The sequence below is a fragment of the Ornithorhynchus anatinus genome, chromosome X1, assembly GCF_004115215.2.
Source record: "Ornithorhynchus anatinus isolate Pmale09 chromosome X1, mOrnAna1.pri.v4, whole genome shotgun sequence".
NCBI classification, from domain to species: domain Eukaryota; kingdom Metazoa; phylum Chordata; class Mammalia; order Monotremata; family Ornithorhynchidae; genus Ornithorhynchus; species Ornithorhynchus anatinus.
The window spans coordinates 117,746,241-117,773,955 of record NC_041749.1 but is presented as its reverse complement, the minus strand read 5'-3'; the positions used below and the strand labels follow the sequence as shown (position 1 = coordinate 117,773,955).

The 27,715-nt window shown below is 49.2% G+C and overlaps 1 protein-coding gene across 2 annotated transcripts in view; it reads right to left on the bottom strand.

Annotated features, from left to right (window-relative positions):
• The window catches only part of CERS4 (ceramide synthase 4), a 70,234-nt gene that overhangs the window by 25,115 nt on the left and 17,404 nt on the right, over window positions 1-27,715 (bottom strand). Inside the window, exon 1 of one of the 2 annotated variants that reach the window (XM_029052093.2) lies at window positions 11,290-11,395. The exons of the other annotated variant lie outside the window; for it this stretch is intronic. The gene's annotated coding sequence lies outside the window, so the exon portion shown is untranslated. Of the gene's footprint in view, window positions 1-11,289; window positions 11,396-27,715 lie in introns of those variants that run through there. 2 annotated transcript variants of the gene reach the window in all.

Below are 27,715 nucleotides of genomic sequence, written 5' to 3'. Positions count from 1 at the left end.
CTTTAAATCAGGAGGATGGGGTCCGGGAAGGCAACCAGTACACCGTTCCTCCAAGCATCCTGTTGCCATGGAAATGGAACCCTGGGCTAAATGGACCACGGGTCAAAACCATGAACGACGGAATGCCCAAACTTATGGTCTTATGATAGGAAAACTCATTGTGGGAAGGGAATGTGTCCATCAGCTCTGTTGTATTGTAGTCTCCCAAGAGCTTAGTACAATGCTCTGCACTCAATATGCGCTTAATAATAATGGTAGTATTTGTTAAGCGCTTACTATGTGCCAAGCACTGTTTTAAGCGCTGGGGTAGATACAAGGTAATCAGGTTGTCCCACATGAGGCTCACAGTCTTAATCCTCATTTTTACAGATGAGGGAATTGAGGCACAGAGAAGTTGTGACTTGCCCAAGGTCACACAGCAGACAAGGAGTCGGGATTAGAACCCACGATCTCTGACTCCCAAGCCCAGGCTCTTTCCACTGAGCCACGCTGCTTCTTCATAAACACCATTGGTACCATTAAGTACCATAACATTTTGCAAAAATAGCACACTATGGAAATTCAAAGTCTTTCCATCTCTTTGAGTCCTGCTTTTCCCTTCACCTGCTTCTCGGGGTTGGCAACTCTGAATTCCTGGATCTGTGAGGAATATGTGGGGTTGTTTTTTTTTCATTTTTTTAGGATAACCCGGCCACTCCAAACAACCAATCTAATTGGGTCAGCTCTTCCTTAATGAATCAGGGTGCAAAGTCTTTCTATTTTAGCTTCCAGTGGCCTGCCTCTCTCCCAGATCTCCCATTCCCTTCCCTCTGAGGAAAATTACCCTCCCACCAGCAGGCACCCAGTGCCAGCTCAGGGAGGTGCCCAGCCTCCCAACGGGCGGGTACAATTTGCCCTGCAGGGGGCACCAGTGTTGCCCAGGTAGAAGCCAGGCAGGTTCCCAGCCTTCCAGAACTGCAAGAGGAAGGGGTGCTGTTAGGCGAATATGATCCCTGAAATCGCCCCCCACTCTCCACCTCCAGCCCAGACTCCCTGCCTTGCCCTCCCACAGCTCTGCTGTACAACAGATTTACAGGTGTTCCCTGCCCACAAGAAGCTTACGGCCTAGAGAGTCTTTGAGGGTCTGGGCATTCATCAGCCCAGAGGTAAGAGGCTGCATCAGATCACGTCTAGAGATCTCTTTTCTGAGACATAACCTTCCCCCTGGACTCTGTTGGGCCTCTTTCAGGGCAATCTTGGTGGAGAGAGGGATCCCTGAGGGACACTGCACTCAATAAATACCATCGATTGATTGACTGAAAGGATTTCCTAGGAGTTCTTGAAGCAGGCCAGAGAAAAACAAATAGGCTTAATCACTCCTTCACCTTTTGTCCTAAAATCAGTGGAAGTATTAAATGTATCGGGCGAAGGAGCAGGGGTGGGCATCTAAGAGAGGAGCAGGAATGAAGGTCAATCATCTCGCTAGATAGTTCTGCAGTGGAGGGGGAGGAAGTGGGAAGCGGTGGGGCTGAAGAGGGAAAAAAGGACCTTGCAGCAGCTGCCACCACTAAATTTTCAGTCCTGGAGATTCCCTTGACTGTTCTGCAAACTTCTCCCCAGTCCTCAAAAATCTCCAACCTCCAAACCTCCATCCACCTCTGCATCAAACAGAAACACCTCACCACTGGCTTTAAGGCACTCAATCAGCTCTCTCCCCCCTCCGCTGCTTATCCGCTCTCTTTTCCCACTACACCCCAACTTGCACTCTTCACTCCTCTCAACTCAATAATAATGTTGGTATTTGCTAAGCGCTATGTGCCGAGCACTGTTCTAAGCGCTGGGGTAGACACAGGGGAATCAGGACGTCCCACGTAGGGCTCACAGTCTTAATCCCCATTTTACAGATGAGGTAACTGAGGCGCAGAGAAGTTAAGTGACTTGCCCACAGTCACACAGCCGACAAGTGGCAGAGCTGGGATTCGAACTCATGAGCCCTGACTCCAAAGCCCATGCTCTTTCCACTGAGCCACGCTGCTTCTCCAACTCCAACTCAATATACTCACAGTGCCTCCTTTTTGTTTCTCCTGCCACCAACCTCTTGCTCACGCCCTCCCTTCAGCTTTGAGCTCCCTCCCCCTTCATATTAGACAGACCACAGCCCTCCCCACCAGCCAGGCCCTTTTGAGATCATATCTCCTCCAGAAGCCTTTCCTGATTGATTTCCAATCTGCCCATCTTTAATCCCCCAACTGCCATTTCAGCACTTCCGTGCCACCACCTTAGCACTTAAATACTCTTACGCTCCTCCACAGCACTTATTTGCATATCTTATAAATTCTATTACTTCCTACCTATAATTTATTTAAATGTCCATCTCCCCTACTAGATGGTAAGCTCTTTGGAGACAGGGATCACGCCTACTACCTCTGTTGCATGATCCCACATGCTTAGTACATTGCTGTGCCTCCAGTGGGTGCTCAACAAATCCTAGTGATCGAGAAGTAGGGTGGCCTAGTGGAAAGAGTGTGGGCCTGGGAGTCAGAGGACTTGGCTTCTAATCCCACCTCTGCCACCTGCCTGCTGTGTGGCCTTGGACAAGTTACTTCACTGCTCTGGGCCTCAGTCTCCTCATCTGTAAAATGGGGATTCAATGCCTGTTCTCCCTTTTTGTCTGTGAGCCCCATGTGAGGCAGGGTCTGTGTCTATCCTGGTTATTATAGTGTATGTACCCCAGCACTGAGCATGCTGCTTGGCCCATAGAAACTACTTGACAAATACTATTATTATTATTATTATTATTACTATCATCATCATCATCACCGTCTTGGTTTTCGAGCCTCATCAAGGCAGTACTCCCAGGAGGGACTGTTGGGTGAATGCCAATGCAAATCCTGCATTTCTGCTTTTCCAAATCGGGCAGACATGTGCTCAGTCTGGGCCAACCACACCACCTCTTCCTTACCACCACCCTGCCCCTTTTCCGCCGCTGCCCGCCCAGGAGCCAGCAGCAGTGAGGACAAGCTGCCCGCCCAGGACAGCGGCAGTGAGGACAAGCCACGGGGGGGAGGGAGGGGCGAGTGGAGGGAGGTGTTGCCGGTTCACTCCTCTATCCAATGCACGCCCCAGTACCTCCCTTGGAGGTGGGTACACACACCCCTCCTCTTCCCTTGCTGATGGGAGCACTGGGACAGCAATCTCCCTTGCCCCCACCCCAGTGGGCAGCATCATCATTATCATCAATGATACTTATTGAGTGCTTACTGTGTGCAGAGCACTGTACTAAGTGCTTGGGAGAGTACAATGCAACAGAGGTGGTATACATGCTCCCTGCCCATAACAAGCTTACAGTCTAGAAGAGGCGGCAGACATCAATATAGATAAACAATTTATAATATAATTTATATACACGAATATAAGTACTGTGGGGCATTTGGGGCAAGTACTGTAATGGCCACCCTGTGAGCTTATTTCATGTTACATTTAGGCTCCACATTTCAACTCTTGTCCATGCCTTCCTGGAAATTCACCCTAAGCCTCCAAAGGTTCCCTGGCTTTTCCTTCAGATCCTATTTCCCAGTGTCCCCCTCCCAACCTCACCCCTCTTCCTGCTTCCTCAAATCACTGCAGCAAACACACTTGAAGTCTCCCTCATCCCTCCCCACCCCTCCCCATCCCACAAACCCCAGACTGCTCTCAGAACTAAACCCAGAGGGGGAAGGGAAGGAAGAGTTTAAACAGTGCTTGGGGAGGCATGGGAAGAAGGCTGATTTCTAGTGGATCTAGGACAAGAGCTGCTAATTTGCATGGCAGCTTTTTCAGACAAGCACCAAATAGGCTGTTCCTGCCCCGACCGTGGGCCTCCCTGGGTATTGTTGGCTGTCAGGCAATCATTTCTGGCAATCAACAACTGGTTTGGAGGGGAGGGAGGCAGAGCTCCCTGAGGGCTGGGATCATGTCTACAAACTCCATGGTCGGCTCCCAAGTGGTTTCCCAAGTGGTTAATAATGGGCTCTGCAAACCATAGATGTTCAAAACTACTACCGACCGAATGATCGATCGGCTAGAGCACGGGCCTGGGAACCAGAAGGATGTGGCTTTTAATCCCGGTTCTGTTGCTTCTCTGTTGTGTGACCTTGGGCAAGTCACTTCACTTGTCTGTGCCTCAGTTTCCTCATTTGTAAAATGAGGATTAACACATTAATCCAATCACTTATCCTACCCCGCCTTGATTCCTGTATCAGCTTCCTTGTTGACCTCCCTGCCTCCTGTCTCTCCCCACTCCAGTCCATATTTCACTCTGCTGCCTGGATCATTTTTTCTACAAAAACGTTCAGGGCATGTTTCCCGACTCCTCAAGAACCTCCAGTGCTTGCCCATCCACCTCCGCAAACAGGAACTCCTCGCCATTGGCTTTAAAGCAGTCAATCACCTTGCCACCTCCTACCTCACCTTGCTACTCTCCTACTACAACCCAGCTTGCACACTTCGCTCCTCTAAAGCTAACCTTCTCATTGTACCTCGAGCGTCAGCCATCTCACCGCTGACCTCTTGCTCATGTCCTGCCTCTGGCCTGGAGTGCCCTCCTTCCTCATATCAGACAATTACTCTTCTCTCTTTCAAAGTCTTATTGAAGGCACATCTCCTCCAGGAAGCCTTCCCTGACTAAGCCCTCCTTTCCTCTTCTATATGACCTCTAGACTGTAAGTACGTTGTGGGAAAGGGACGTGTCTGCTAATTCTGTTGTATTGGACTATCCCAAGTGCTAGTACAGTGCTCTGCATAGAGTAAGTGCTCAATAAATACCATTGATAGATTGACTGATTGATTGACTGGAGGCGGGGCAGATTCCCCAGCAGCTTTTGCCCAGTTGTAGAACCCACATCCTCAGCCCGGGGTCACAGCGGGGCCAGATGCTTGGTCCAGGGCTCTGCACAGAGTGAGCACTCAATAAGCACTACTGGCTTTAAGCAGAGTAGCTTAGTGGAAAGAGCACGGGCTTGGGAGTCAGAGGTCGTGGGTTCTAATTCCGGCTCCTCCACTTATCAGCTGTGTGACTTTGGGCAAGTCACTTAACTCCTCTGTGCCTCAGTCACCTCATCTGTAAAAGAGGGAGTAAGTCTGTGAGCCCCACATGGGACAACCTGATTACCTTGTATCTACCCCAGTGCTTAGAACAGTGCTTGGCACATAGGAAGCACTTAATACCATAATTATTATTATTATTATTAAGACACACAGGGTCCCAGGTTACTGCTATACAGTGAAGGACCCTGGGCATTTCCCACAGGAAGGGGGACACCAACTACTGAAGGATGCCCAGGGCGGGAGGTGAGGTGATTTGTCAGAGCTGGTATGTGTTGACTGTCCTGATAGCAGCACCCAAGCTTTCTGCCCTTCCAGATGCCTGGCAGCTCTGCTTACTTCAGCCTCAGGGGGCATTCGGGGAGAAGGCCCCTGAGGGTATCCTAAGGGGCCAAACTCCTGGAGGGGTGGGGCGGGGAATTAGACCAAAGAAGCTCTGAATTGGATGGATCCCTTGTGGCGTGACTTCCACTACGGGTTGTTTTACATTAACCTGCAAACCACAGTAGGAACACCACAGTAGGCAAAGGCTTGAGGAGGGAGGGGAAAGATGGGGAGGGGAGATGAGGCAGAGGAGGAAAGGAAATTGGGAGAGAGAGGGGAAGGGGAGGAGAGAGGGGAAGCAGGATGGGAGGGAGAAAGGGAGAGACAAAGCAATTATCTTCAAAGAAAATGAACACCCTCCCTCTCTTTCCTTCACTGTGGACGGGCGGGCGGGCAGGCAGGCGGGGCAGTGTGGGGATGGCAAGCGGGGTTACTGGAAGTCAGAGAGGCAGGGCAGTGCGGGAGGGCCCGTGGCTCACGAGTTGCTGAATAAGGGGGTTGAGGTCAAAGTTGTTGGCTGGTCTCAATGCCGGTGGGAGGGGATGCAAAGTCAGGGAAGAGCCAGCTTGGTGTTAGTGGGGGGAGGGGGACCTCAGGGAACAGAGGTGGAGGGGCCCTAGGGGAGAATCTCCTGGAGGGCCGCCCCAGGAGTTCCAGCCTTAAATTGGGCTCCCCACCTCCCTGGCCCTAGAGAGGGGACAGGAAGGGAAGGGGAAGCAGTGTGGTGGGGAGGACAGAACACAGGTCTGAGAGTCCGAGGACCTGGATTCTGATCCTAAAATCTGTCAATTGGGGATTAAGACTGTGAACCCCATGTGGGACATGTACTGTGTCCAACCTGATTAGCTTGTATCTATCGCACCGCTTAGTACAGTGCCTGGCACATAATAAGCACTTAAAGGGAGAGGAGGATGGAGAAGGAGAAGGGCACAAGGGGGAGGAAGGGTGAAATGGGAATGGGGCAGCAAAGGGGGGATTCAATACCTATTTTCCCTCCCCCTTAGACTAAGCCCTATTAATCAATCAGTGGTATTTATCAGGCACTTACTGTGTGCAGACCACTGTACTAAGCACGTGGGAGAATACAATATAAAAAAAGTTGGTAGGCAAAGTCCCTGCCCTCGACAAGCTTGCAGTCTAGAAGGGGAGACAGACATCAATATAAATAATATTAATATTAATACATAAAATTATGGGTATATACATAAGTGCTGTGGGACAGAGGGAGAGGTGAATAAAGGGTGTAAATCCAAGTGCAAGGGTGACCGAAGAGAGTTGGAGAAGAAGAAATGAGGGCTTAGTTGGGGAAGGCCTCTCGGAGGAGTTGTGCTTTTAATAAGGCTTTGAAATGGGGAGGAGAGAGGGAGGGCATTTCAGGCCAGAGGCAGGATGTGGGTGAGAGGTCTGCAGCGAGGTGGACGAAATCAAGGTACAGTGAGTAGGTTCCCACTCTTTACCAATGACTTTAAAGCTCTCAATCAGCTCACCCCCTCCTACCTCACCTCACTGATTTCCTACTGCAGCCCAGCCCACACACTCCGATTGTCTAGCGCCAGCTTACTCACTGGTTTACTCACTCAAATATGACTGACTGAATGAATCAATCAATGGGCCCTGATCTCACTGACTACTGAGACAGTGTCTCACCTTTTCACTGTCAACCCCTTTCCCCTGTCCTCCCCCTCCATATATACCAGACCACCACTCTCTCTACCTTCAAAGCATTACTAAGGTCACAGTTCCTCCAAGAGGCCTTCCCCGATTAAGCCCTCTTTTCCCTGGCTTGCTCGCCCTTCTGCATCATCTATGCACTTCGATCTGTGACCTTTGGACATTTGATATTCATCCCACTCCCAATCCCTCAGTACTTATGTACATATCTTTAAAATATATATTATAAAGTATTTATTTATTCATATTAATGTCTGTCTCCCCGTCTAAACTCGTTATGGGCAGGGAACATGTCTGCTAATTCTGTTGTATTGTACTCTCCCAAGAGCTTAGTACAGTGCTCTGCACATAGTAAGCACTCAGTAAAAACGATTGATTGCCTGATTGATTGAGTTGGCATTAGAGGAGCAATGTGTGTTAGCTGGGTTGTAGTATGAAATCAGTGAGGTGAAGTTGGAGGGGGTTAGCTGATTGAGTTCTTTAAAGCCTATGGAAAGAAATTTCTGTTTGATGTGGAGATGGATAGGCAACCATTGGAGGTTCTTGGGGAGTAGGGAAACATGGATCGAACAGTTTTGTAGAAAAACGATCCAGACAGCAGTGAAGTATGGACCGGAGTGGGGAGGAAGAGACAGGAGGAAGGGAGGTCAGCAAGGAGGCTGATACAGTAATCAAGGCAGGATAGGATAAATGTTTGGACTAATGTGGTAGCAGTTTGGATGGCGAAGAAAGGGCAGATTTTAGTGATATTGTGAAGGTTGAACCGGCAGGATTTAGGGATAGATTGAATATGGGGGTTGAATGAGAGAGGGGAATCAAGGATAACGCCAAGGTTAGGGGCTTGTGGTGGCAGTCTACAGTGATGGGAAAGTCAGGGGGAGGACAGGGTTTGTGTGGGAAGATGAGTCCTGTTTTGAACATGTTAAATTTGAGGTATAGGGACATCCAAGTAGAGATGTCCTCAAGCAGGAGGAATTACAAGACTGCAAAAGAAGCATAGCAGCATGGTCTAGTGGATAACCTGCAGGCCTGGGAGTCTGAGGGATCTGAATTTTAGCCCTGACTCTGACACTTGCCTGCTGGGTGACCCTGGGCAAATGCACTTAACTTCTCTGTGCCTCAATTACCTCATCTGTAAAATACGGATTAAGATAGTGAGCCCACTATGGGTCACGGACTGTGCCCAACCAGATTATTCATTCATTCATTCAGTAGTATTTATTGAGCGCTTACTATGTGCAGAGCACTGTATTAAGCGCTTGGAATGTACAATTTGGCAACAGATAGAGACAATCCCTGCCCATTGACGGGCTTACAGTCTAATTGGGGGAGACAGACAAAAACAATAGCAATAAATAGAATCAAGACGTACATCTTATTAAGAAAATAAATAGGGTAATAAAAATGTATACAAATGAGCGGACGAGCACCGAGGGGAGTGCCGAGGGGAGGGGAGGGGAGAGGGGGAGGAGCAGAGGGAAAGGGGGGGAAAGGGGGGCTTAGCTGAGGGGAGGTGATGGGGGGGCAGAGAGGCAGCAGAGGGAGCAGAGGGAAAAGGGGGAGCTCAGTCTGGGAAGGCCTCTTGGAGGAGGTGAGCTCTCAGGAGGGCTTTGAAGAGGGGAAGAGAGTTAGTTTGGCGGAGGTGAGGAGGGAAGGTGTTCCAGGACCGCAGGAGGATGTGGCCCAGGGGTCAACGGTGGGATAGGCGAGAATGGGGGACAGTGAGGAGGTGGGCGGCAGAGGAGCGGAGCCTACGGGGTGGGCAGTAGAAAGAGAGAAGGGAGGAGAGGTAGGAGGGGGCAAGGTGATGGAGAGCCTTGAAGCCTAGAGTGAGAAGTTTTTGTTTCGTGCGGAGGTTGATGGGCTTTTTAAGAAGATTTTTAAGAAGGGGAGTGACATGCCCAGAGCGTTTCTGCAGGAAGATGAGCCGGGCAGCAGAATGAAGAATAGACTGGAGTGAGGAGAGACAGGAGGAAGGGAGATCAGAGAGGAGGCTGACACAATAATCCAGCCAGGATATTATGAGAGCCTGTACCAGTAAGATAGCCGTTTGGGTGGCGAGGAAAGGGCGATCTTGGCAATATTATAAAGGTGAGACCGGCAGGTCTCGGTGACAGATTGGATGCGTGGGGTGAATGAGAGAGCCGAGTCAAGGATGACACCAAAGTTGCGGGCTTGAGAGATGGGAAGGATGGTCGTACCGTCCAGAGTGATAGGGAAGTCAGGAAGAGGACAGGGCTTGGGAGGGAAGATAAGGAGCTCAGTTTTGGACATGTTGAGTTTTAGGTGGCTGGCAGACATCCAGGTAGAGACGTCCTGGAGGCAGGAGGAGATACAAGCCTGAAGGGAGAGGGAGAGGACAGGGACAGAGATGTAGATTTGAGCACCAAATTAGCTTGTATCCCTGAGGAATGACCTCAGGGATGGCATGATAGGGGGAGAGCGAATGGGATTAACTGGGGAAACTGGCGGCAAGGAGAAGGGCCTGGGGAAGCGATGAGAAGGGCGGGGTGGGAAATGGGGGGGTCAACTCACCTCCCTGGGGGGCCGAGGCAATGAGGGCTGGCAGGGTGGGCTAGCCGGCAGCTCTCCCCTTTGATTGGCCAGCCTTGCCCCCGACCCTGGCAAGGGGACAGGGAGGCCTGTACAGTGCCTGGCAGTGCCTGGCAACACTTAGTACAGTGCCTCTAGACTGTGAATTCGTTGTGGACTGGGAATGGCACTGTTTATTGTTGCATTATACTTTCCCAAGTGCTTAGTACAATGCTGCTCTGCACACAATAAGCGTTTAATAAATACAATTAAATGGCACATAGTAAGTGCTTAACAAATACCATTAAAAAGAAGTCAGGGCTGGAGAAGTAGATTTGGGAATTATCTGCATATAAATGGCAGTTGAAGTCGTGGGAGAAAGTTTGTTCTCCAAGGGAGTGGGTGTAGATGGAGAATAGAAAGGGATACAGAACTGAACCTTGAGGGGCTCCCACAGTCAGGGGTTAGGAGGCAGAGGTGGAACCTGCGAAGAGACTGAGAACGAGTGATCAGAGAGATAGGAGAACCAGCCCTGTGTAGAACAGGAATTGGGTCTGACCTGATTAACCTGTATCTACCCCAGTGCTTATTACAATCCTTGGCACAGAAGTGAGTGCTTAACAAATACTACAATTATTATTAATATTAATAAGATCAATAGCCATAATGATAATTGGGGCATTTAAGTGCTTACTGTGTGGCAAGCACTGTATAATTCAATCAGATGAGACAGTCTCTATCCCACATGGGGCTCATAGTCTATGCAGAGGAAGAACAGGTCTTAACTCCACCTTCCTGATGAGAAAACCGAGGCTCAAAGAAGTTAAATGCCTTGCTCAGGTAGCTGGGCCCAGATGAGGACCCAAGTCTCCCGATGCCCAGTCCCGCGTTCTTTTCATGAGCCCCCAGCCCAATAGTATTTACTGATACATAAAGAGATAGATTGACAGTGGATAGACCACAGGCTTGGGAACCAGAAGGTCATGGGTTGTAATCGCGGCTCTGCCACTTGTCTGCTGCGTGACCCTGGGCAAGTCACTTCATTCATTCCTTCATTTAATCGTATTTATTAAGCGCTTACTGTGTGCACAGCACTGTACTAAGCGCTTAGAAAGTACAATTCAGCAACAAAGAGACAATCCCTACCCAACAACGGGCTCAGTCTAGAAGGGGGGAGACAGACAACAAAACAAGTTGCTTCGCTTCTCTGAGCCTCAGCTACCTCATCTGTAAAATGGGGATCGAGACTGGGAGGCCCATGTGGGACAGGGACTGTGTCCAACCCGATTTGCTTGTATCCATCCCAGCGCTCAGTACAGTGCCTGACAACCAGTAAGCACTTAAGTGGTTAGTACAGTGCTCTGCACACAATAAGCCCTCAATAAACACGACTGAATGAATGAAATACTACAATTATTACAATCATTATCGAGGCCCTACTGAGTGCAGAGCATTGCACTATGCGCTGGGGAGGGGCACAGTAGAGAGCCGCGATCCCTAAGCGCAGATAACAAAGAGAAACACAAAAGGTGACAATTAAATCGATACACACACGTTTCCTCCCCCACCCCCTTAAGGGGAAGGCTAGGGATGGCCTCAGGGATGGCACGATGCGGGGGAGGGAGTGGGATTAACTGGGGAAGCGATGAGAAGGGCGGGCGGGAAATGGGGGGTACGGGGGGGGGTGGGGGGTCGACTCACCTCCCTCGGGGGCCGAGGCGCCGAAGGCGGGCCGGGCCGGCAGCTCTGCCCGTTGATGGGCCCAGACCCCGGCCTCGACCCCGACCCCGCCGAGGGGACAGGGAGGCGCTCTCGAGCACTGAGCCGTTTACCCGCCTCTCCTCGAGGAGAGCGCGCGCGGGCGGCATTGTCACGTGGGGGTGACGGGGATGGGGGGGTGACGGAGGGGGGTGACGGGGGGGGGGGGGAGAGCGAGTTCCGTGACTCGCATCGGCGCCGCCCCCGGCCTCCCTCATCGCCGACGATCATCGCTGCCTCCTCCTCGGACGCCCCCGTCTAAATTATTCATTCATTCGATCGTATTTATTGAGCGCTCACTATGTGCATAGCACTGGACTAGGCGCTTGGAATGGACAATTCGGCAACAGATAGAGACAATCCCTGCCTAATTTAAAAATTCACCTAGGTGAAGTCAATGGGGGGGCGGGGGGGACACTGAGTCTAAAGCCACAGCGGCTGGGGGAATTCTGGAGGTTCGATCAATCAGTGCTGTCGGTCTCCCCGCTTCTAGACCGTGAGCCCGTTGTTGGGCAGGGATTGTCTCTATCTGTTGCCCAATTGTACGTTCCAAGCGCTTAGTCCAGTGCTCTGCACAAAGTAAGCGCTCGATAAATACGATTGAACAAACGAATCAATGGTATTTACCGGGCCCTTACTGCGGGTGTACAGGGCACTGGACTAAGGGTTTGGAAGAGCAGAGTTGGTGGATGCCTTTCGTGCCCACAAGAAACTTTTTATGACTGTGCAAATTAGCCCTCTATCTGATTCCGGAGAGAACTGGGGCGCTTTGGACAGCAGCATGAGTTACACCCCCTCCACCCCTTCTCCCCATTCCTGCAGGGCTTCGTGACCAACCTATATGACACCCAAATTTGATTTGACACCCAAATCTACATCTCCTGCCCTGTTCTCTCCCCCTCCCTCCAGGCTCATATCTCCTCCTGCTCCTGCCTCCGGGACATCTCTACCTGGATGTCTGCCTGCCACCTAAAACTCAACATGTCTAAGACTGAGCTCCTTATCTTCCCTCCCAAACCCTGTCCTCTCCCTGACTTCCCTGTCACTGTGGACAGCACTACCATCCTTCCCGTCTCACCTAAACCTTGGTGTCGTCCTTGACTCTACTCTCTCATTCACCCCACATATCCAATCCGTCACCAACACCTGCCGGTCTCACCTTCACAATATCACCAAGATCCGCCCTTTCCTCTCCATCCAAACTGCTACCTTGCTGGTAAACCTCTCATAATATCCCAACTGGATTATTGCATCAGCCTCCTCTCTGATCTCCCTTCCTCCCGTCTCTCCTCACTCCAGTCTATTCTTCATTCCGCTGCCCGGATCATCTTCCTACAGAAACACTCTGGGCATGTCACTACCCTCCTTAAAAACCTCCAGTGGTTGCCTATCAACCTTCGAGTGAAACAAAAACCCCTCACTCCTGGCTTCAAAGCTCTCCATCACCTGGCCCCCTTCTACCTCACCTCCCTTCTGTTTCTACTGCCCACCCCATATACTCCGCTCCTCTGCTGCTCACCTCCTCACGGGCCCCCGTTAGTGCCTGTCCCGCCGTCAACCCCTGGCCCACGTCCTACCGCTGTCCTGGAATGCCCTCCCTCCTCACATCTGCCAAACTAACTCGCTTCCCCTCTTCAAAGCCCTACTGAGAGCTCACCTCCTACAGGAGGCCTTCCCAGACTGAGCCCCCCCTTTCCCTCTGCTCCTCCTCCTCTCCCCATTCCCCCTTCTCCCGCCCTCTGCTCTTCCCCCTTCCCCTCCCCACAGCACTGTGAATATTTGTATATATTATTTATTATTCTATTTATTTTGTTAATGATGTGTATATATCTATTATTCTCTTTATCCTGATGATATCTACACCTGACTACTTGTCTTGTTTTGTTCTGTTTTGCTTTGCTGTCTGACTCCCCCGTGTGAGCCCATTATTGGGCAGGGATTGTCTCTATCTGTTGCCGAATTGTACGTTCCAAGCGCTTAGTACAGTGTTCTGCACATAGTAAGCGCTCAATAAATACTATTGAATGAATGAATGAATGAACCTGCCTGCCAGCCTTACTCACCTGCTTCTCTGCCCTCCCCGCCCCCGCAATATACCCACTTCCTAGGGCTACACTCTAGGGTCCACAAGGATGAATTAAAGTTTCCGGAAACCGTTCTAGCACCACCACTGCTAAGACCCCAAAGAAGAAGTCAAGAGATGGTGAAGATGCTCCCATGACCCCCTATGTTCCCCCCCAAAGCCCTCAGGGGGGTGAGGGTGACCCTGATTCATCCCAGACCTGTAGAACCCAGCTGGGCTCAGGGAACTTGGGTGCTTTCAGAGGCAGCAGAAACTCAACTGGGGCCAGTTGGGTAGGCATCCCTGCTACGGCTCGTTGCTACTTCCTCCTTCACCAGTCTCAGCAGGGGCAAGCTGCGTGCCCGGAGGTGGGGGGTTGGGGTGTTTGCAAAACAGTGCTTTGCGACCAAGCCTGGTGCGGGAACTCAGGTCGCATTGGTCTATATGGCACAGGGGTACGGTGACTGCACCCCATGGGGAAGGGGTGAGCCTGTGGTTCGGACAAAACTGCCACACCCTCAGTGCGGTGGCAGCAGGGAGGCTTGGGCCTTGTGGGTGAGGGTTGGGCCCTGTGGTCTCTGGGGAGGGTAAATGAAATGACTTGCAGTTTATGCTGACCACCATGGGCTGGACGGAGGGCAGCCTACCCAGAGCCCTAGGAGAACAGACATTAACATGCTCACTGGGACAAGCTCTCCTAAAAACTGTATCATGTCTGGCATGGTAGGATGGGACTCTACCTCCCTGAAACAACAATAATAATAATACTTTAGCACTTACTATGTGCCAAGCAATCTACTAAACATAGGGTTAATACAAAATAATCATGAATGACACAGCCCCTGTTCCATGTGGGGCTCACAGTCTAAGAGGAGGGGGAAACAGGTATTTAATCCCCATTTTACAGATGATGAAACTGAGACCCAGAGAAATGAACTAACTTACCCAAGGTCACACAGCAGACAAATGGCAGAGCCAGGATTAGGACCCAGGCCTTCTGATTTGGAGGCCCATGCTCCCTCCCCACACACATACCACCACACAAACACCCAGTTCTTCTCAATCCTGGAAGCTCCTGCCTTCCCTATCACTTCAGCATGAAAAAACACCCTGTTCTTGTTCACTATCCCTCCTCCCTCTCCTCCTGTACATCACAGCTCAACAGTACCTCCTCCAGGAAGTCTTCCCTGATTCGCCCCACCCACTCTCCAACTCAGCTCCATCCCTGATCAACTCCTCCCTTCACGGCTCATCTCTGCCCCCATTATGACAGTACTCCTCTAATCTGATAACACAAACTGGGTTGTATATCTTCTGTCAGCTCCGGATTGTATCTGCCCTCTAATGGAGGCTCCCATTGAAAACACAGGCAAAGCCTCAGTCCCAAGGCCAACCACAGACTGTACAGAAGGTGCTTGAAATGGCCTTTGGCCTGGCACTTTTCTCCAACGATGCAGTGACGTGTTTATTCCACAAGGCTTGGACAGCTGAGCGGCACGTCTGACTCAAAGAGGATCTGCCCTGGGCCATGAGCGCCAGTGTCTGGGGAGCAGTGTAGTCTAGTTCACTCATTCATTCATTCATTCATTCATTCATTCAATCTTATTTACTGAGCACTTACTGTGTGCAGAGCACTGTACTGTGCGCTTGGGAGAGTACAGTGCAACAATAAACAGACACATTCCCTGCCCACAATGAATTTACAGTCTAGAGAAGCAGCGTGGCTTAGTGGAAAGAGCACGGCCTTGAGAGTCAGAGGTCATGGGTTTGAATCCCAACTCTGTCTCTTGTCAGCTGTGTGACCTTGGGCAAGTCACTTAACTTCTCTGTCCTCAGTTACCTCATCTGGAAAATGGGGATTAAGACTGTGAGCCCCACCTGGGACAACCTGATAACCTTGTATCTCCCCCAGCGCTTAGAACAGTGCTTGGCACTTAATAAGCGCTTAACAAATACCATCATCATCATTATTATTATTATTGGAGGGGGAGGCAGACATCAATACAAATAAATAAAATTACAGATATGTACATAAGTGCTGTGGGGCTGGGATGGGGGAAGAGCAAAGGGAGCATGTCAGGGTGACACAGAAGGGAGGGGGAGATGAGGAAAGGTGGGACTTGGCCTGGGAAGCCTTCTTGAAGGAGATGTGCCTTCAATATGGCTTTCAAGGAGGGGGGAGTAATTGTCTGGTGGATTTGAGGAGGGAGGGCATTCCAGGCCAGAGGCAGGATGTGGGCTAGGGATCAGTGGCAAGACAGGCGAGATTGAAATACAGTGACAAGGTTAGTACTAGAGGAGCGAAGTGTGCAGGCTGGGTTGTAGGAGAGAAGTGAGGTGAGGTAGGAGGGGGCAAGGTGTTGGAGTGCTTTAAAGCCAACGGTGAGGAGTTTTTGTTCGATGTTGAAATGGATGGGCAAGCACTGGAGTTTTGTGAGGAGTGGGATGACGTGTCCTGAGTGTTTTGGTAGAAAAATGATCCAGGCAGCAGAGTGAAGTATGGACTGGAGTGGGAAGAGACAGGAGTTGGGAGTTCAGCAAGGAGGCTGATGTAGTAATCCAAGCAGAATAGGATGAGTGATTGTATTACATGGTAGTTTGGATGGAGAGGAAAGGGCAGATTGTAGCTATGACGTGAAGGTGGCCCCAACAGGTTTTAGTGATGGATTGAATATGTGGTTGAATGACAGAGAGGAGTCAAGGATAACGCCAAGGTTAACTGACTTGTGAGACAGGAAGGATGGTGGTGCCGTCTACAGTGATGGAAAAGCCAGGGGGAGGAAAAGGTTTGGGTGGGAAGATAAGGAGCTCTGTTTTGGACATGTTGAGTTTGAGGTGACAGGAGGACATCCAAGTAGAGATGTCTTGAAGATGGGAGGAGTTGAGAGCCTGGAGAGAGGGAGAGAGATCAGGGCTGGAGATGTAGATTTGGATATCATCCACATAGAGGTGGTAGTTGAAGCCATGGGAGCGAATGAGTTCTCCAAGGGAGTGGGTACAGATGGAGAATAGAAGGGGACTCAGAACTGAACCTTGAAGGACACCCACAGTTAGGGGAGGAGGGGCCCATGAAGGAGAGTGAGAATGAATGGTCGGAAAGATGAGGAGAACCAGGACAGGACAGAGTCAGTGAAGCAAAGGTTAGATAATGTTTCCGGGAGAAGGGGGTAGTCCACAGAGTCAAAGGCAGTTGAGAGGTTGAGGAGGATTAGGATGGAGTAGAGGTGACCTTTGAGACCTTGGTGACCTCTGAGAGGGCAGTTTCTGTAGAGTGAAAGGGACAGAAGCCAGGGTGGAGGGGGTCAAGGAGAGAATTGGAGGAGAGGAATTTGAGACAACGAAAGTAGGCAACTCGCTCAAGGAGTTTGGTAGAAGGGAGACAGGGTGATAACTAGAGGGAGCCATGAAGGCAAGGGAGGGGTGGTTTTTTTTTAGGATAGGGGAGACATTAGGGATAGGGGAGCAAGACTGAGCTCCTCATCTTCCCTCCCAAGCCCAGTCCTCTCCCAGACTTCCCTATCACCGTGGATGGTACGACCATCCTTCCCGTCTCTCGGGCCCGCAACCTCGGTGTCATCTTTGACTCGTCTCTCTCGTTCACCCCATATATCCGATCCGTTACCGAGACCTGCCGGTCTCACCTTTACAATATCGCCAAGATCCGCCCTTTCCTCTCCACCCAAACGGCTACTTTACTGCTACGGGCTCTTGTTATATCCCGGCTAGACTACTGTGTCAGACTTCTCTCTGATCTCCCTTCCTCCTCTCTCGCCCCGCTCCAGTCTATTCTTCACTCTGCTGCCCGGCTCATCTTCCTGCAGAAACGATCCGGGCATGTCACTCCCCTTCTTAAACACCTCCAGTGGTTGCCTATCAACCTCCGCTCTGAACAAAAACTCCTCACTCTAGGCTTCGAGGCTCTCCATCATCTTGCCCCTTTCTACCTCTCCTCCCTTCTCTCTTTCTACCACCCACCCCGCATGCTCCGCTCCTCCGCCGCCCACCTCCTCACCGTCCCTCGGTCTCGCCTATCCCGCCGTCGACCCCTGGGCCACATCTTCCCGTGGTCCCGGAATGCCCTCCCTCCTCACCTCCGACAATCTAATTCTCTTCCCCTCTTCAAATCCCTACATAAAGCTCACCTCCTCCAAGAGGCCTTCCCAGACTGAGCTCCCCCCTTTTTCCCTCTGCTCCCTCTACCCCCCCTTCACCTCTCTGCAGCTAAACCCTCTTCTCCCCCCTTTCCCCCTCCTGTCCCACCCCCTCAGCACTGTACTCATCTGCTCAACTGTATATATCTTTATCACCCTATTTATTTTGTTTATTTTGTTTAATGAGATGTACATCACCCTGATTCTATTTAGTTGCCATTGTTTTTATGAGATGTTCTTCCCCTTGACTCTATTGCCATTGTTCTTGTCTGCCTGTCTCCCCCAATTAGACTGTAGGCCAGTCTAAGGGCAGGGACTGTCTCTATCTGTTGCCGACTTGTACATTCCAAGCGCTTAGTACAGTGCTCTGCACATAGTAAGAGCTCAATAAATACTATTGAATGAATGAATGAACATTGGCATGTTTGAAAGCACTGGGGAAGAAGCCACTGGAGAACAAACGGTTGAAGATGGTTGTTAGGGAAGGAAGAAGGGAGGGGGTGAGAGTTTTGATAAGGTACGAAGGAATGGGGTTGGATGTGCAGGAGGAGGGGGTGACTTTTGAGAGGAGGCAGGAGACCTCTTCTAAAAATACTAGTGAATATAGCACAAGACTGCGGAGTAGTACAGTGCTCTGCACACAGTAAGCGCTCAGTAAATACCATTAAAACGAATGAATGAAAGAGACCTGGGTTCTAATCCCAGCTATGTCACTTGTCTGCTGTGTGACCTTGAGAAAGTCAAGATGAGAGGCTGGCATTGTCTGTGGCACTCTGAGTCCCATTATAAGCACTGTACTAAGCACTGGGGTAGGTAAAACCATCAGGTCAGACAGTCTCTGTCCAAATGGACCTCAATCTAAAGTTGGGGGGAGAACAAGTACTTAATCCCCAATTTACAGATGAGGAAACTGAGGCAACGAGAAGTTAAATGACTTGCCCAAGGTCATACCTTGTTTCCACAACTGTAAAATGGGGATTCAATACCTGTTCTCCTTCCCCCTTCAATCATATTTATTGAACCCTTACTGTGTGCAGAGCACTGTATTAAGTGCTTGGGCAAGGACACTATAAGAATAAACAGACACATTCGCTTCCCACAGCGAGCTTCCAGTCTAGAGGGGGAGACAGTTATATAAATAAATTACAGATATGTACATAAGTGCTGCGGGGCTCGGAGCAGGGATGAATAAAGGGAGTGAGTCAGAGCAACGCAGAAGGGAGTGGGGGAAGAGGAAAGGAGGGCTGAATCAGGGAAGGTGCCCTGGAGGAGATGTGCCTTCAATAAGGCTTTGGAGTGGGGAGAGTAATTGTCTGTCGGGCTCTGAGTCCCATGTGCATGTGGGACCGGCACTGTGTCTGATCTGATCATCTTGTATCTACCAATCAAGCAGTCATATTTACTGAGCACTTACTGTGTGCAGAGCACTGTAGTAAGCTCTTGAGAGAGTACAACAACACTATAACAGACACATTCCCTGGCCACAACAAGCTTACGGTCTACCCCTGTGCCCAATACAGTGCTTGGTATATAAGCGCCTAACAAATATCACAATGATTACTATTAGGTCCTCTAACATTAGCCTGGTTTATATTACTGTTGGGCAAGCTAGGATCCCTACTCCTTGCTTCTTGATAGCTAGGAGAGTAGAGGGTGGAAAAGTGCTGTGGGATTAAAATCCCCAACAGTCTGGAGTGATCATACTACAAGCCCCAGAATGCTAAACTGTTGAAGTTGTTGTGAGCAGGGAATGTGTCTACCAACTCTGTTATCTTGTACTCTCCCAAACGCTTAATACAGTGCTCCCTCTAGACTGTAAGCTTGTTGTGGGCAGGGAATGTGACTGTTATATTGTTATATTGTACTCTCCCAAGTGCTTAGTACAGTGCTCTGCACACAGTAAGTGCTCAGGAAGTATGACTGACTGGCTGACTGCTCTGTACACAGTGAGCACTGACTAAGCCTTCTCTATCACCGTGGATGGCACGACCATCCTTCCCGTCCCGCAGGCCCGCAATCTCGCTGTCATCCTTGACTCGTCCCTCTCGTTCACCCCACACATCCTATCCGTTACCAAGACCTGCCGGTTTCACCTCTACAATATCGCCAAGATCCGCCCTTTCCTCTCCACCCAGACGGCTACCTTACTATTATGGGCTCTCGTTATATCCCGGCTAGACTACTGTGTCAGCCTTCTCTCTGACCTCCCTTCCTCCTCTCTCGCCCCGCTCCGGTCTATTCTTCACTCCGCTGCCCGGCTCATCTTCCCGCAGAAACGATCTGGGCATGTCACTCCCCTTCTTAAACAACTCCAGTGGTTGCCTATCGACCTCCACTCCAAACAAAAACTCCTCACTCTAGGCTTCGAGGCTCTACATCACCTTGCCCCTTCCTACCTCTCCTCCCTTCTCTCTTTCTACCGCCCACCCCGCACGCTCCGCTCCTCCGCCGCCCACCTCCTCACCGTCCCTCGGGCCTATCCCGCCGTCGACCCCCGGGTCACGTCCTCCCGCGGTCCCGGAACGCCCTCCCTCCTCACCTCCGCCAAACTGATTCTCTTTCCCTCTTCAAAACCTTACTTAAAAATCACCTCCTCCAAGAGGCGTTCCCAGACTGAGCTCCTCTTCCCCCTCTACTCCCTCTGCCATCCCCCCTTTACCTCTCCGCAGCTAAAGCCTCATTTTCCCCTTTTCCCTCCGCTCCTCCACCTCTCCCTTCCCATCCCCACGGCACTGTACTCGTCCGCTCAACTGTATATATTTTCGTTACCCTATTTATTTTGTTAATGAATTGTACATCGCCTTGATTCTATTTAGTCGCCATCGGTTTTTACGAGATGTTCTTCCCCTTGATGCTGTTTAGTGCCATTGTTCTTGTCTGTCCGTCTCCCCCGATTAGACCGTAAGCCCGTCAAACGGCAGGGACTGTCTCTATCTGTTGCCGACTTGTTCATCCCAAGCGCTTAGTACAGTGCTCTGCACATAGTAAGCGCTCAATAAATACTATTGAATGAATGAATAAGCCTCCCTTCCTTCTTCTCCCACTCCCTTCTGCATAGCCCTGTCTTGTTCCCTTTATTTATCCCCACTCCCAGCCCCACAGCACTTCCATACATAACTGTAATTTACTATTTATATTGTCTCTCTCCCCACCTCATTGTGGGCAGGGAATGTGTCTGCTTATCATTGTATTGTACTCTTCCAAGCGCTTAGTACAGTGTTCTGCGCATAGTAAGTGCTCAATAAACACAATTGAATGAATGAATAAATATGATTGATTCATTGTTCAACATATGCCCCTACCTGGATGTAGAAATCTTGTTATTTAATTTGAGAGGCGACCCAAAAATAGGAACCTAAGCATTGGAGGGTGTCCATCATTTTGGAGGTGAGGCTGCCCCTTATATTTTGGGCCTGGGAGTCAGAAGGACCTGGGTTCTAAACCAAGCTCCGCCACTTGTCTGCTTTGTGTCCTTGGGCAAGTCACTTCACTTCACTGTGCCTCACTTACCTCATCTGTAAAATGGGGATTAAGACTGTGAGCCCCATGGGGGACAGGGACTGTGTACAACCCAATTTGTGTGTATCCACCCTGGCTCTTAGTACAGTGTTCAGCACATAGTAAGCACTTAACAAATAACATAAGTTATTATTACTACTACTATTAAAGATATGTACATAAGTGCTTAGGGAGATGGAGCTGAAAGTAACTGGTGCCTGGGGGGACCTTTCCTCACTTCAGCTGGCTTTGCCCCTCTCAGCTCTGGTTGCTTTGCGCCTATCCCTTCCCCCAGGAGTGGCCAAATGCCACACAGCCCTGATGGCCAAATCCTCTGCAAGGCCCTGCTCCCCAGTTATGACCACTCCAATCATCCCAACTATCCAATCAATACTTGAATTGCTGATGTTTTCTTGGCCTGAGGCCCATGGCCACTTTGGGCCAGCACTAAATGCTCTCCCACTCTAAGGAGGGTCATTATTTAAACTACATGGGAAGGAGCTAACCTGAGGAGGCAGAAAGCCTAGAGAACAATTAGGCAGCTTAAGGGGAAATTGGTCCTGAATCTTTCCCACAGGGCTCTCCCACAGAATGAAAAACTCCTAGAGGAAATCTCTCTTGTCTGCAAATGATCCTTGGGCTCAACTGCTTTCATCCTCCCAGGCAGGAACAATGGGGTGTTGCATTCCCGCTAAGTAGTCACCCGGTCTTTGTAACACTAGCTCTCTGTCACCTCTTGGCAAAACACTGAAGTGTCCTGGGGACTAAGGGAGGTGGCGGGACAATTTGGACTTCTCCAGTGAGTAAGCGAGAAACCCGGGGGCTTATGCTCTGGCTTTACAATGCACAGTCTGGTTTTCAGTTCTGGCCCATCTGTCGGCCAAAATCCTTTTATGTCAGGTACATTAAATTTCAGGGCCAGCAGCTGTGGCATCTGAGGCCTGAGTTCACAGGGACCTGGGAGCAGTCGGAGGTGTCAGGGTCCCCTGGAGAAACACTTTAGCTTCAGGTTGGTTCTGGCCAAATTGGGCAAACTTCCACAAGTCGTGACCATATGGCACTTATGCATTGGTGCAATAGGTGTGAAGCAGCATGGCCTCCCTCCCTCATCCCCATAGTTATGACATATCTGTAATTTATTTATATACATAAATGTCTTTCACCCCTTCTAGATGATAAGCTCTTTGTGAGCAGAGAATGTGTCTACCAAATCTGTTATAGCATTCTCTCCTAAGTGCTTAGTAGTGCTCTGCATACAATAAATGCTCAATAAATGACTGATTAACTGATATTCATTCATTCATTCAATCGTATTTATTAAGCGCTTACTATGTGCAGAGCACTGTACTAAGTGATTGGGAAAGTACAATACAGCAATAAAGAGTGACAATCCCTGCCCACAACGAGCTCAGTCTATAGGGGGGAGACAGACTTCAGTACAAAAACAAAGACATCTAAATAAATAAATAAATAACCATGTGGGACAGGGACTGGATCTAATCTACTTAATATGCATCTATCCCAGTGCTTAGCACAGTTCTTGGCACATAGGAAGCATTTAATAAAGACCACAATTATTATTAAAGGGAACCGTGAGTCCGAGAAACATCAAGGAAAAATGAAGTCAAACAATTGGCAGACCAACTACAAGTCACTGGCTCCCACCTTCCCTGCTCTTTCTTATCACTGAGGGGAGCAGTAAGCACTGAGGGCTTAGCGGAAAGAACACGGGCTTGGGAGTCGGAGGATGAGGGTTCTAATCCCGACTCTGTAACTTGCCAGCTGTGTGACATTGGACAAGTCACTTAACTTCTCTGTGCCTGAATTACCTCATTTGTAAAATGGGGATTAAGACTGTGAGCCCCAAGTGGGACAACCTGATTATCTTGTATCTTCCCCAGTGCTTAGAACAGTGTTTGACACATAGTAAGCACTTAACATTACGCCTAATAACTATGTGTATATATCTATAATTCTTTTTATTTATAATGATGCTACTGATACCTGTTTACTTGTTTTGATGTCTGTCTCCCCCTTCTAGATTGTGAGCCCACTGTGGGCAGGGATTGTCTCTAAATGTGTTGCTGAATTGTACTTCTCCAGCGCTTAGTGCAATGCTCTGCACACAGTAAGTGCTCAATAAATATGATTAAATGAAAAACAAATACTATTATTATTATTATTAGCACACAATTAAGGGTTAATTGATTAATCAATATGGCATGTATTGAGTGCTTACTGTGTGTAGAGCACTGTACTAAATGCTTGGGATAGTGCCATACAAATAGTAGGTATAGACAACCTCTGCCCACAAGGGACTTACAGACTAGAGGGGCAGACAGACATTAAAATAAATCACAGATGGATATGTACTTAAGTGCTGGGGGAAGGGTGAATATCAGAGTGCTTATGGGGAACTGACACAAGTGCACAGGCAATTCAGGATGCAGAAGGGAGGGCTTAGAGGGGGAAATGCGGGCTTAGTGGGTTGGGGAAAACCTTTTGGAGTTACAACTTGAGTAGGGCTTTGAAGATGGAGAGAGGGATTCACTCCTTCCCCAACAGGCCTGCTTATGTGCTAGACTGGAGCTCTCTGGGCAAGCTGTACTTTCTGCTGTCTTCCTGGAAGCTCCCCACAGCCCATGCCAGCCCTATAGTAATAGCTGCAACCTCTCTGCCTATTTTGTTATTTATGCTCTTGGACTTTTCTAAGTGTAGGTTCCCAGAGAAGCAGTGTGGCTTAATGGAAAGAGTCCAGGCTTGTGAGTCAGAGTTCATGAGTTCTAATCCCTGCTCCGCCACTTGTCTGCTGTGTGGCCTTGGGCAAGCCACTTAATGTCTCTGTGCCTCAGTTACCTCACCTGTAAAATGGGGATTAAGACTGTGAGCCCCAGGTGGGGCAACCTGATTACATTATATCTACCCCAGTGCTTAGAACAGTGCTTGGCATACAGTAAGCAAGCGATTAACAAATACCATCATTATTATTAGTCTAATGACTAATTAGTCTAACGACTAATTAATAGTCCAATTAGTCTATATGATCTGTGTGGGGAGGGATTTTTGTCTTAACCTTCTCCTCTCCTTCCCCTCAAGACCTAGGGCAGTGTCACAAAAAGATGCTCAAAAAGCCCTTTGTCAAAGATGACGATGATGACGACTTCTCAGAGCCAAGGTACAGCTCAAAAGAGCAAGTGAACATTTCCCTTTGGCTCTATGGACCCCAGAGACAAGCCAATCACTGTCGGAGGGATCAGTCCCCAGGCTCTGTACCCCTGACATCCTTTCTGCTTATGTGCAGTATCGTACCCCCCACCCCCACACCAAAACACACACTTTGGTGGTTCTGGGGCCAGAAACATCTTGATTTCTGGGAATCATCTTGGTCTCAAGTGGAATCACCTACAGAGGCCTTCCTAGATTTAGCCCCCCCTTTTTCCTCAGCTCCCCCTCCCCTCCCCATCTCCCCGACTCACCCCTTTGCTCTGCCCTTCCTCCCGGCCCCACAGCACTTACGTATATATGTACATATCTATAATTCTAATTATTTATATTAATGCCTATTTACTTTTTCTGATGTGTATATATATATCTATAACCATTTATATTGATGCTATTGATGCCTGTTTACTTGTTTTGATGTCTGCCTCCCCCCTTCTACACTGTGAGCCCATTGTTGGCAGGGACTGTCTCTCTTTGTTGCCGAATTGTACTTTCCAAGCGCTTAGTACAGTGCTCTGCACACAGTAAGCACTCAATAAATACGATCAAATGAATGAATGAATGAGTTTCCTCATCTGTAAAACCTGTTATCCCTCCCCTTTAGACTGTAAGCCTCATGAGGCAAGGGGCTGCCATTGATCTACTGTGGGACCGTGGACAAGTCACCTTATTTCTCTGGGCCTCAGTTTCCTCTTCTCTGAGTCCCATGTGAGATTGGGTCTAATAGCAACTAAAAATAGTGTCAAATTGAAGTTCTCTTAAGAGTCTCAGGATGTTAGATAAAAAAGAATGACCATTCCCTAGCAGAAAATGCTTCCGTGAAAATGTCCCATATGTCCCATATGAACAGAAGACAAGAGAATAAGGATAAACTGATTTTAGGGTCTTGCCTCATTGCTTTAAATTTGCAAAAGACGTTGAGGCCACTAGGTATATATTAATAATTAATAATTGAGAAGCAGCATGGCATAGTGGATAGAGCATGGGCCTGCGAGTCAAAAGGTCATGGGTTCTAATCCCAGCTCTGCCACTTGTCTGCTGTCACTTCACTTCTCTGTCCCTCAGTTATTTCATCTGTAAAATGGGGATTGAGACCCCATGTGGGATAGGGACTGTGTCCAACCCGATTTGCTTATATTCACCCTAACGCTTAGTACAGTGCCTTACAAATAGTAAGCGCGTAGCAAATACTTTAATTATTAGTAGTAGTATCTACTGTCCCACCACTGTGGACAGCACCACCATCCTCCCTGTCTCACAAGCCCATAACCTTGGCATTCTCCTGGACTCATCTCTCTCATTCAATCCACATATTCAATCAAATCCTGTTGGTTCAAGCTTCACAACATAACAAAAACCCGCCCTTTCCTCTCCATCCAAACTGTTACCCCCCCACCTACCCCCTCCAGTCAAGCTCTCAGTTCCGGTGGAGCCAGATGTACTTCCACAAAATGACATCTTCACATTATGCTGTGTGCCATGTGTGATGTCATCAATCAATCAATTGTATTGATTGTATGCAAAGCACTGTATTAACTCTTTGGGAGAGTACAATACAACAGAGTTGGCAGACACATTCCCTGCCCACAACAAGCTCACAGCCTGATATCCACAGTGGGCTGGGAATGAGTCCCGTTTATTGCTGCATTGTACTCTCCTAAGCACTTAGTACAGTGCTCTGCATACAGTAAGTGCTCAATAAATACAATTGAATGAATGAATAATAATGTTGGTATTTTGTTAAGCGCTTACTATGTGCAGAGCACTGTTCTAAGCACTGGGGTAGATACAGGGTAATCAGGTTGTCCCGTGAGGCTCAGTCTTCATCCCCATTTTACAGATGAGGTAACTGAGGCCCAGAGAAGTGAAGTGACTTGCCCAAGGTCACACAGCTGACAAGTGGCAGAGCTGGGATTCGAACCCATGACCTCTGACTCCCAAGCCCGGGCTCTTTCCACTGAGCCATGCTGCTTGAATGGATGGATGGATGAATGGATGAATAAATGAATGGGCTGTCAGAGACCACCCTCCTGGGGACCTTTAGAACAGACACTTATCTGTCCTGGGTCAGGGAGTTTAGGTTCAGAGGCAGTGAGCTAGACCAGATAACTGCCTAGATTTCTCTGCTAATAATAACTATAATCATTATTATTATTACGCTATTTAAGCACTTATTGTGTGCCAAGGACTATACGAAGCACTGGGGCAAATGCAAGATAAGTAAGTCAGACAGTGATTGCTTATCAAGCTTCCCACAAAACAAAAACTCCTCACTTCTTGGCTTCAGAGGTCTCCATCACCTTGCCCCCTCCTACCTCACCTCCCTTCTGTGTTTCTACTGCCCACCCCGCACACTCCACTCCTCTGACGCTCACCTCCTCACTGTCCCCCATTCACGACTATCCCGCCGTTGACCCCTGGCCCAGGTCCTACCACTGTCCTGGAATGCCCTCCCTCCTCACATCCTCCAAACTAACTCGCTTCCCCTCTTCAAAGCCCTACTGAGAGCTCACCTCTTCCAAGAGGCCCTCCCAGACTGAGCCCCCCTTTTCCCTCTGCTCCCCCTCCCCACCTCCCCTCAGCACTGTGCTCATTTGCATATATTATTTATTAACCTATTTATTTTGTTTATTTTGTACATCCCCTTGATTCCATTTATCTTGATGATGTTGTCCTGTTTTTGTTTTCTTCTGTTTTGCTTTGCTGTCTGTCTCCCCTGTTTAGACCGTGAGCCCATCATTGGGCAGGGATTGTCTCTGTTGCCGAATTGTACATTCCAAGTGCTTAGTACAGTGCTCTGCACATAGTAAGCACTCAATAAATACTACTGAATGAATGAATGAATGAATGAATGAATGAATGAATGAATGAATGAATGAACAAACACTATCCCTGTCTCACCCGACTCACAGTCTAAGGGGAGAGAGAATGGGAGTTTTATCCCCATTTGACAAAACAGACTCCGAACAGTTAAGTGACTTGCCTGTGGGCACACAGCAGGTAAGGAGCAGAGCCAGAATTAGAACCCAAGTATCCTGACAACCGGTCTTGGGCTCTTCCCACTAGACCATGCCACTTTTCTTTGACCTTTATCTTTCACCCACTGTCATTGGTTTCTCCAGTATCAGAGCGCTTGGACAGGGCAGAACTCTCAGTTCTCTTCTGCTCACATTGTCTCCTCACACCCCACACCCCTGGCGAGGAACACAGAATCAGCAGTAGCCATGGCCACAGCAGGGGCAGGATCCTCCCCTGACCCAAACTCTCTAAGGTCACCAGCTTCCTGTGGGTGGGGAATGGGGGGAGGACAGGAATGGAAAATCAGTTGAAGTAGGGAAGAGGGCTGGCAACCCCAGCTGGATCTCTGCCATGCTTAGGAAATTGGCAAGAGAATCCTGCCCGCTGGGCTTCCCTGCTGCAACGGCACAAGAGGCCT